This window comes from Salmo trutta, chromosome 15, assembly GCF_901001165.1.
Source record: "Salmo trutta chromosome 15, fSalTru1.1, whole genome shotgun sequence".
In the NCBI taxonomy this organism is placed as follows: domain Eukaryota; kingdom Metazoa; phylum Chordata; class Actinopteri; order Salmoniformes; family Salmonidae; genus Salmo; species Salmo trutta.
In genome coordinates this window covers 48827136-48838354 of record NC_042971.1, presented here as the reverse complement: position 1 = coordinate 48838354, position 11219 = coordinate 48827136, and the positions used below count along the sequence as shown (strand labels likewise).

The window sequence follows — 11219 nt, the reverse complement described above, 5'->3', positions numbered from 1 at the left end:
ACATATTGAATCACTGATATAATACTATGACTCATTATTCACCTGTAGGTGGGCCACTTTATTCAAACCCTCTGCCATAGCAGAGCCTTAACCACAGAGATCCTATTGAATCACTATTCTAATTCCTAATTATATGGCCTTTACACTGTTATCAGCATGCCACAACAGATGCCATCGACTGAGATGACAATATACTGTGGGACATCTATTATATCATGAATATGACAGTGAAAACACACTTAAGGAGCTTCACAGATGATCTGAGGCTGAACCTCAGCACCATGTTGGATCCCTACAGTCTTCTTTTCTTTGTGTAATTTGTGCTGACACTGAGCTTCTGGGCCACAGCACAGTAAACTGCCTCCCACCTTCCTATAGGCTCTGAGCTCACAGGAGAAATAGGGTGAAAGGTCAGAGGTTAGGAGTTAGGGTTAAGATCTGCCTTACTTCACTGGACACCGAAGAACAACAGTGGTGGTCTATGAGCCCCATTAGGCACAAATACCAAGAGATAAGCTGAGTACTCGTCATGTGAAGGGCATAATAGTAAGGTACTGCATGTGGTCCATTACCAGAAACAAACCCATTATGGGAATGAAATACATACAGTATGCATTCATTTATCAGACAATGTGTACAGTACCAAAATACAGAAAACCTGACCATTATCTAATAAATGAATGCATACTCTATTTTCCAGTTTAGCTCTATCTACCTCGCCCAACCTACTTCTCTCTCCAGTATGTAAAGTGGTGAGCTGCTCAGTTTGTTCTGGCAAACCCACAGAGGAGTATAACATCAAATTAACCCTCTGCCATTATTGACCCTTTCAGAAACCAAATGACTTTAGTCTCTTTAAGAGGTTCACTGGGTTATGCAGAATATATTAATCACGCCAGAAAACCAATTATTTCTGATAGATTCTCTGTAGCAATTAATGTAAAAGTACAAAGTTGTGGACGAGGAGTGAGAGTAAGGAAAATACCTCTTAGTTTGCAACCACTGAGACAGAAGAGGCATAAGTCAATGGAATGGTTGTGACATACACTAAATAGAAAAGTCTTCGAAAATTGCAGTAAGACTTTCCTAGGCACCACTCATCACTGATCTTAATACTTTGCATGAACGAGGCCAGACACTGCACTGCATCGGCTGTGTTTACACAGGCAGCCCAATTCTGATATTTTTTTCAGGGATGGATAAAAATTTACAAAATGGTTACCTGGAGGAAAACGGGGGAGGATCATGCTTTTTAAATTTCAGTCAAGGAGAGGGTTTAGTATTTTTAAATCTAGTCCAGGCGAGGGAATGTCATTTGTAATTGATGAAATATCAATATTTCTCAGTGTTTTAGAATTAGTTGCTTATCAGGATATATATCGATGTGTGCCTGATGCCGCCCCTCATCTCTGATTCTCCGCTGGGCGCGCAATATCAAGTGCGCCTTTAGGCTACAGTATTTAGTGTGGTCTCAATGAAATGATCTATAGCCTATACGTTATAGGCTACTTATTAGGCTATATATTGATGTGTGCCTGATGCCGCCCCTCATCTCTGATTCTCCACTGGGTGCCCAATATCAAGTACGCCTATAGGCTATTTAGTGTGGTCTCAATCAAATGATCCATAGCCTATAGGCTACAAAGTCCATGATCGGAGAACCACAGGGCAAAGTTATATTTGTAAGATAGCTGCTGGGATGGTGTAAATCAAACTAGGCTGCATTACACACTGTAATGGATATTCCAACCTTGAGCCCCGGCCTGCTCTGCTCTCGCTGATCCAAAACGTTTTTGTGAGCTGTCTAACCAATGGCTGTGCTGTGTAGGGCTACGGTGGCAGTTCAGGAGAAGAGTCAAAGTTTTTATTTTATTTGTTGTTGTTGTTGATTAGGCCTAGTCCAAAAAAATCACTATCTTGTGGTGGACTATCCTAAAGCCTATGTTCTGTCAGTTTGAGAAGGAGAGCGTGAAGATGAGGAGATTAGAAAGGAGGACCGGAGGTCAACTTTGATAGCTTGCTACTACTATAATTGATTTTATTAAAAACAATATGTTTATTGCCCATGATGTAGGCCTATTTATCAGAGTTATTGACATCACAACAAGCCAGATTCAAATACTTACACCGTGGTGCAGAAACTTGAAGCGGCACAATCAATCGGAAATGGACAGCTCATTGTGCTGAAAGTAGAAACGTTGGAGTAGACATAATTCATTTCAACCCACCATGCACTCTTTAAATAGCCTACCTCCATGTCAGTGAAGGGCTGTTAAGTTAAAACCAAGACTCGAATTGAGGGGGTATGAGAGGGTATGCCATAGGCCTACCCACCCTTTATTAATGAAATGTCAAAAAGCACAAGCCTACTACCCCTTGTTAGTTTAAGATTTTGAAGAAAATAAAACAAATATATATATATAAAGTGATATATAACAGCGCTTTGGTCCGCAATGCTTTATGCTAGAAACAAGCTGTGAAATACCTGGGAAAGAAGTGTCTCCGATGCAAATGGTGATATCATTGTTTACTTTCTTTGACATTCAGAGGCGGAGCTACAACCTTCTATAGCCAAGGAGACAAAACATTGACTTTGCTTGGGAATTAATCTAATTCTGTCACTATCAATTGATTAAGCTATTCACTTTCTGTACAATAGATGTTTAAACTCAGACAGCTTTTAGGGAAACACTTGTTATAACCTTCTCTCATTGGGTTATGCCACAGAAGAAGAGTAGCCAGCAGTTAAAGCTTAAATTTTTCTGCATCAATAGGCCTACTCCATCTGGTGTGAAAAGGTAGGCCTAACTTTTCAAAGTACAGTACCATGTTCAGATTCCTAATGAGGTCTCAGATTGAATTATTTGCAAACAGGGACAGTTTCGTTACAGACTGATTTGGCATTGGAGAAATATGATAAGATGAACACATAGTTATATCTCTCTGTCCATTTTTAGCCTGCCATTTCAGTAATTTGTGTAGTATTAAAAAATATTCTGCTAATATGTAAAAGGACGTAGAATTGAATGAAATGTTTATAAAAGGCATTTTTTTTCTTTGGCCTGCAAATACGATGATAGATTCATGCATGCAAGGCTTTTACTATAAAGGAGATCTTTCTACCCCTACTCTTGTCCATGGTGGTCTGCGAACCCACAACCTTCTGGGCTGCAGCTCTGTATGCTATCAAAATTCCTGCATTGCCATGTAAAGCTTACAGGACGAAGAACAGCTTCTAAAACTGCAGGCTCTGGTCTGTCCAAGAAATGAGGGTAAACATAGACATGTTCTCTGTTATCTGCTTTTTGTATTATTATTTGGGGGTTTAGGGGAGGGTCACTGTTTTTTAAGCGTTCAGGGAGGGTTTAGGTAAAATATATTTTGCTGAAGGGAGGGCCATCCACTTTCATTTCAGAAACGGCCCATTTTCTCCATGTAAATCTTATTATAAATAACATTCACTCCCTAATTGGTCTCTGAAAAAGATCTGATGTCAAAAGACCAATTAGTGTAGAAAACATTAAAATTGTGCTGCCTGTGTAAACAAGTTGAGAAAGAGATATTGGGTTGGTGAACGCGAAACATCTCACCATTCATTTACCGACTCTGTCTGGCACATTGTCAATAAATAACTGTATTCTTAATTACACTCATTTTCAGTTTCTAAAGAAGTAACATTTTATGGAAAATGGAAATGATTGTGGAAATCTCCCTGTGAAGCTGTTGAGGTGACACTAACCCATCCTAGATGTAGACAGGTAGGTCAGCAGAGTCTTTGGCTGTGTGTGTTTTTCACGATGACTCATGGTCGTGATGGACAGGTAAATCGATATCTTGACTTCAGACACTCGTACTTGTCTTACGGGAAAAGCGACGGTAATGGAAGAGGACTGTAAATAAGTGGAGGCTTCTTGACAAATTAATCCACTATCATTCTCCTGTGTCGCCTGGTGAGCAGATTTGCCGTTTTATGGGGCAGGAAAAAGGAGCCTGTAAATCTGTGAGGCCGAGTGAGAAGCTGAGAGCAGGCCAGGGGAGAACACATCTCCCATGATGCAGCACTTTATCTCCCTGTGAAATGGCATCTTTATCTGCCTAAATTAAGTTTTGATTCCTTGCCACATACGGTGCCGCAAATCACTTTAATATTGATTTCAAGGGCAGCAGTTAAAGTAGCGCTGAAGCCATCGAAAACAGCTTTATTGTGTGGCACATACTGTCGTCACTGACCGGTAGACAGTCACTGTGTCCCTGTGGCTTACAGTAATAAAAATCACCTCTGATCTGCTGCTTTGTGTGCAGACTATATCAGTCTCAGTCTCTCTCTCTCTCTCTCAGGCTAGTCTACATGATGAGATTATGGATAAGAGCGAGAACGTTTTTATTTGTCAAAACAGCAGTCAAGCATCGATCATCATGTCACCAGAATAAGACCCTCAATATTTATTGGAAAGGAGCATCAAGCTCATCCCCTTGCACTTTCACCACCCTGTGAAGTTCATCATCATTTATTTAATCTCTAGCCTAATTTAAACTGCATGGTTTCCCGAGTCATAGAGGGAGGACCACACACCATGCCATCGCATTACTCCAAGTTTACTTCCAGGATGGTTATTATATCAATATTTGCGCAAAAAGGCGCTTCGGCTGCCATTTCTCTCATAATTCATTTTAGCGACATAAAAAGAGCCTGCCATGTCGGCATTTATAAAATTGTACCAATACTTCCTGTTCCCATCACAGCTGTCGTGATTTTTTTTAATATGGTATGACTTTACTCGCATAAAAACTGTAGATTGAAACGTGGTTACTCAGCCACCGTTACAGTGCCTTCAGAAAGTATTCCTACCACACCACATTACTTTTTCCACAGCCTGAATTTAAAATGGATTCAATTCAGATGTTATATCACTGGCCTACACACACACTGTAATGTCAAAGTGGAATAATGTTTTTTGAAATTTCTACAAATAAAAAACGAAAAGCTGAAATGTCTTGAGTCAATAAGTATTCAAGCCCTTTCTTATGACAATCCTAAATAAGTTCAGGAGTAAAAAAGTGTTTTAGAGTTTAACTTAATTTATTAATGACTGCCTCATCTCTGTACCCCACACATAAAATTATCTGTAAGGTCCCTCAATTGAGCAATGAATTTCAAACAAAGATTCAACCACAAACACCAGTGAGGTTTTACAATGCATCGGGAAGAAGGGCAACTATTGGTATAATATCCCTTTGAACATTGGGAAGTTATTAATTACACTTTGGATGGTCACTACAAAGATACAGGCGTCCTTCTGAACTCATTTGCCAGAGAGGAAGGAAACCGCCCAGGGATTTCACCATGAGGCCAATGGTGACTTTTAATGGCTGTGATAGGAAAAAACTGAGGATGGATCAACAACATTGTAGTTACCTCATAACATTAAAAACTTCTTAGGGCTAGGCGTTTCGCCCGGAAGTTGTCGACAACTTCCGGTGAAATTGAAGGGTGCGCAATTCAAATAAATAATCATAAAAATTATGGATATTAAACATCTAGGTACATACAAGTGTCTTATATCGGTTAAAAGCTTACATTCTTGTTAATCTAACTGCATTGTCTGATTTACAATAGGCTTTACAGTGAAAACATGCCATGCGATTGTTTGAGGACGGCACCCCACATCAAAATATTTTTCAACCAGCACAGGCTTTATAAAATCACAAATAGCGATTAAGTATTCACTTACTTTTTGAAAATCTTCCTCTGATTTGCAATCCAAAGGGTCCCAGCTACAACATGCATGGTCGTTTTCTAGATAAAATCCTTCTTTATATCTCAAAAAGTCTGTTTAGTTGGTGCCATCGATTTGAGTAATCCACTCGTTCAACATGCAGAGAAAGGAATCCAAAAAGCTACCGCTAAACTTTGCTAAAACAAGTCAAAATACGTTTCTATCTAATCCTCGGGTACCCTAAAATGTAATTAAACTATAATATTTCATTATAAAAGAAGTATGTTCAATAGGAAAGTAAAATTAGCAGGTGCGTGTCCTCTTCGTCGCGCGCACACAGACGGATTTCCAACTGTGACTCTCAGTACCAAAACTCTAAATACTTCCTCATTTGGGAAGAAACAAGCCTGAAACCTTGAACAAAGACTGTTGACATCTAGTGGAAGCCATAGGAATTGCAATCTGGGAGCTGGAATTGAATATGCCCCATAGCTTTCCAAAGTAAGAAGCATGGGCTCAAAAAAGAAAACTTCTGGTTGGTTTTTCTTTGGATTTTCTCCTACCATATCAATTGTGTTATAGTCTCATACATTATTTTAACATTTCTACAAACGTCAAAGTGTTTTCTATCCAATGGTACCAATTATGTGCATATCCTGGCTTCTGGGCCTTCTGGGCCAGGATATTTACTTTGGGCACGTCAGTCAGACAGGAAGTGGGGAAAAATAGACCCTAGCCTGAAGAAGTTTTAACCTAATTGACTGAGTGAAAATAAGGAAGTGAGGCACTAAAGTAATACTGCAAAAAATGTGGCACAGCAATTAACTTTATGTCCTTTCTACAAAGTGTTATTTTTGGGGCGAATTCAATACAACACTGAGTACCACTCTCCATATTTTCAAGCATAGTGGTGGCTGCATCATGTTATAGGTATGCTTGTAATCATTAAGGACTGGGGAGTTTTTCAGGATAAAAAGAAACGGAATGGAGTTAAGCACAGGCACAATCCTAGAGAAAAACCTGGTTCAGTCTGCTTTCCACCAGACACTGGGAGATGACTTCCCCTTTCAGCAGTACAATAGCCTAAAACACCTAAGAAGGCCAGTTGCTTACCAAGAAGATAGTGAATGCTCCAGAGTGTTCGAGTTACAGTTTTATCTTAAATCTGCTAGAAAATCTATGGCAAGACCTGAAAATGGTTGTCTAGCAATGATCAACAACCAATTTGACAGAGCTTGAAGAAAAAAGAATAATGGGCAAATGTTGCACAATCCAGGTGTGGAAAGCTCTTAGAGACTTACCCAGAAAAACTCAAAAACTGTCATCGCTGCCAACGGTGCTTCTACAAAGTATTGACTCAGGGGTGTGAATACTTAGGTAAATTAGATATTTCTTTATTTCATTTTCATTACATTGGCAAAAAATTCTAAAAACATGTTTTTACTTTGTCATTAAGGGGTATTGTGTGTAGATGGGTGAGAAAAACATATATGTTTAATCAATTTTAAATTCAGTTTGTAACACAATAAAATAATAATTACCTTCTGAAGGCATCATATGCCTCCTACTGAGTCCCAAAAGCAAATGGCAACATCAATCCTAAGTAGTTTCTGATGAGACACTGAGAATATTCAAGTTTTGGAGAGCCTGAACAGTGTGGGGACATTACTTTCCCTAACTACTGTAGGCTATCAACAGGGCTATAGAGAGACAGAATACTGTCTGCTGCTGTTTATTGTACAATTTAGTCTGTGGTGTGGTCAGCCTAATTACCACAACACACAGCCTCCATCTCCTTCTTCCTTCTCTAATTAACAACCACACCATTAATAACACAAGAATGGAAATTCAACACTTTTACTGTCCTTTAATGAATTAAAATCTGACACTAATACGAGTGGAGGAAAGAGTAGCCTGCTTCATCTGGGCTCTAATGAGTCTATTTGTCAGAGTGTTAGGTAGCAATGTTTAACCATGCACTATTTACATGGTACTATATCTACTTACAAGTTACAAGGAGGTAATTAATAGCCAACATCATTATGGAATAAGCATTTTTAATCACTACAAAGTAGTTACAAAATAGTTAAATTACGCAGGTTAGCGTTTTTCATCATGAATCTTGTTCTGGAGGCAGCTCTGCAGAGTGGTCACTCGCTGGCACAACCACAAAGTCATAAAATCTGATTTTTAACCTAACCCTAACCTTAACCCTAACCTTAACCACACTGCTAACTCTAATGCCTAACCCTAACCTTAAATGAATTACAAAAAAAATGTATGACTTTGCAGCTGGCTTATCTAAAGGGAAATCGCTCAGTTCTGCCTCCAGGACAAGACTCATGACAATAAACGTCAACCTGCTGAAGCATTTGAAATATTTAGCAGAAAGTACAGTAGTCTATGTGTTTATTATATATATATATATATATATATATATATATATATATATATATAATAAATGTAATAGTAACATTAGCCCTTTCCCCATGAATTAACAACAGATTTATGTATCTGTATGACCTTTAATGTCTAACTAGATTCATATAAAAATACTGACTGCAATTATACAAATGCAGCAGGTTTTCATAGAGTGATAATGTAAAAATGGAAATGGCATAATCTGCTTTAATTTCCCAGTATACTACTGTTCATACAGTTGTATATTTAACACATTAAAATATTGACCTAAAGTAACTGGATCACTAGGCAAATCACCACACTGAAAGTGATTCTGAAAATAAGTCTATTTGAGGATGGATATTTTGGATCCCATCATGCCAGTCAGCTTGTCTCTCCCATCCCACAAGAGTTCTACTGGCAAAAAAAGCAATTTCCTGCATCTCGTAACTCAAATTGAAATGCCAGTGAGTTGACAACGGCCCATTGACATCATTGTTCATTCACCTTAAATGGATGGAAGGTGATAAGAATACTCTGTTTCTTAAATTAGATTTACATTTACAAATGGTTATTTTCACTTTAAAAAAAATTCTAGGCATAGAGCTACTGTCGACTTCACATTTCACATTAATCACAAAGATTCCAGGTAGTGTAGATTATGTCACGCATAAATAATCTTTCAGCAGCAGTAAATATAAAAAAAGAAAAAGCGTAATTTTCTAATGGAAAAAGTATTGCCCTAAATACAATAAAGTTTTTGCCATTTTCTCTCTTCGCAAAACAAAGTTCTGTCTAAAAAAGTAAGACTCTCCATAGAGCTTGATTGATGTGCAGTGATTTTTGAAAATTGTTGCGGACTGAATCATCACATCCCCAAAGCCTAAAACTACATGTGTCTGTATAAACTCTACAAACCCCACTTTTACTTGTTTCCAATTATGCGCTTGCTTCTCAAACACTCTTCAGCCTATCCATTGTGGCCATGACTCGTACGGCTTTCCGATATAACCAACCAGGATATTGTTCATTCATACAATATGTTGCCCCTGGAAACAAAACTGTTACAGTGCTTAGCAGCATTGATCTGTACCAGAAATGTCAACTATACTGGTCTATTCAAGCAGGCTCCCTACTGTAATTGGCAAAAAGTAAACACAACATGATATTGATCTCCCTCCATCCAGGGTTGCATCGTTATTTCAATAGACACATTCAATGTCAATGAAATATGGAGCTTGTTGTGCAGAATCCATTTACTTATTTTCTCCTGTAGGTCAGACTATGTGGGAGCAGGGACTGAAGGATTCAGACAAGGCCAAGGGTGTTGAGACTCATTCATGCCCCTCTGTGGTAATTATTGATCAGGTCTTGTGACATTGCTGCATGTTAGGCCTAATGACTGTGTCTAAATGAGAATCAGGAGTGTGGCTGTGACAAGAACAAATGCCAGTTAGTGAAAATGTGTTTCCTGATTGAATTTCAACAGTTTGATTTGATTTGTGGCCTTACAGCAGTATAAATAGATGTTGCCTTACATTTGCTCAGTAAGCAATATTCATGCTCAAATAAACTTTACAGCATATATTGTAATAGCCAAATACAAATTATAGTTATTGTAGGGTAGAATATAACTATTAAACGCCATATATTTAAATTCAAAACTGACTGATTCGGCTAACTCTACATCACCGAAAATGTTAGGCTCAATTTCAATGTCCACAGTCTATTCTTTACAATATAGCCATACCAATTTGTGAACATTTTGGGGGAATTTTCGAAAAGGGTTCAATTTAAATAACCATAGCATGGGAAATAATTGATGGTATACTACTGCTTATCAATAACTCCACACACTCCTACAGACTGGTTGCCTGACAATGTCACGAAAACGAGCCATTTGTTGTTATGATTCTGGATGGCCAGATAGCCAGATACAATGAGAAGATGCTGCCATGTGGGGAAGTGTCTCTTTCAGCTAGATCTTGTTATTGATATCATTTGTTATTTTGAGGTGTTTTGACGCATGTCATGTCTATGCTAATATGGCAAAAATGTATTAGCTAGCTAACCAACAACAGTAATAATGTATTAGCTAGCTAACCAACAACAGTAATAATGTATTTGAGAACCAACAAGTGCTCATTTACTAATCTATTTACGTTTTCAATAAACATTTGGAGAGGAAATATAGTTGACATGTTGTCAACAATCCTTTGATTCTAAGCCAAGTCAGTCTGTTTTGCCCCAAAGTTGCACACACATCAGTTTTGTTGCTATAACAACTCAGCCGTCTATAGTCCATCAATATCATCCATTCCGAAGCGCCAGGCCGGGTTTTGATATGGCATCCACAGACAGGAGTCCGTCGTATTTGGATTGGTTGAAGCGGCAGAGTATAGAGACGGAGTCTTCTCTGATTAAAGTCGATCAGTGCGCTAGACTCGGTACTGAGGTTGTGAACACTCTGGCTTGATGGAGTGAGGAGCGCGGTAGAGCCAGTTACGGAGGACTTTTGTGAATTTTCAGATTCGGAACATGAACTACATATCAAAAAGACATCGGCCCATAGATTCAGCTAGACCAGTTTAATATTAAAGTGAACAGAGCAAACGGTAATTTCAGAGGTTTTCATGCATACCTTCATATAAAGCCAATGTAATAACTGTTTCATTGAAGTCTTGGAATTTGTTGATTCTCTATAAATTTTCCTCATTCGTTCTACCTTCCCTTTCTATTCATTACATTTGAGGCTCCGAAAGATTCCATTGCCTCTGCTGCAAGGACTGTAGAGAATTTGGAACGGCATTTGATAGCCACTGGACTTGCTTCATCGCGGAGTTTTTGACTCCTCGTCATGGGGTACAGTGGACAAACTGCTAGAAGTGGAAGAAGAGGAGTCGCGGGATACTTATTGAAGATGATCACCTTATTTTTGTTTTTTCTAATTGCCCTCGTGGATATCGGAGCTTCTCAAGGTAAGCTGTCGAATTTCTAGCCATACCTGCATGCAGAAAAATGCTCGAGCTGAGTGTTCGAGTGTTGTCCGGATGGCCAGTTGTGCTGCCTATGCCATCAAAAAGTAGATAATTTGTAGGATGG

At 38.6% G+C, this 11219-nt stretch overlaps 1 long non-coding RNA gene across 1 annotated transcript; it reads left to right on the top strand.

Moving 5' to 3' along the window:
• Window positions 1–10476: 10476 nt before the first annotated feature.
• LOC115148249 (uncharacterized) lies at window positions 10477–11005 on the top strand. The gene is made up of 2 exons (XR_003866614.1): window positions 10477–10732; window positions 10870–11005. It is a non-coding gene; the product is annotated as an uncharacterized LOC115148249 (long non-coding RNA).
• The last annotated feature ends 214 nt before the right edge of the window (window positions 11006–11219 follow it).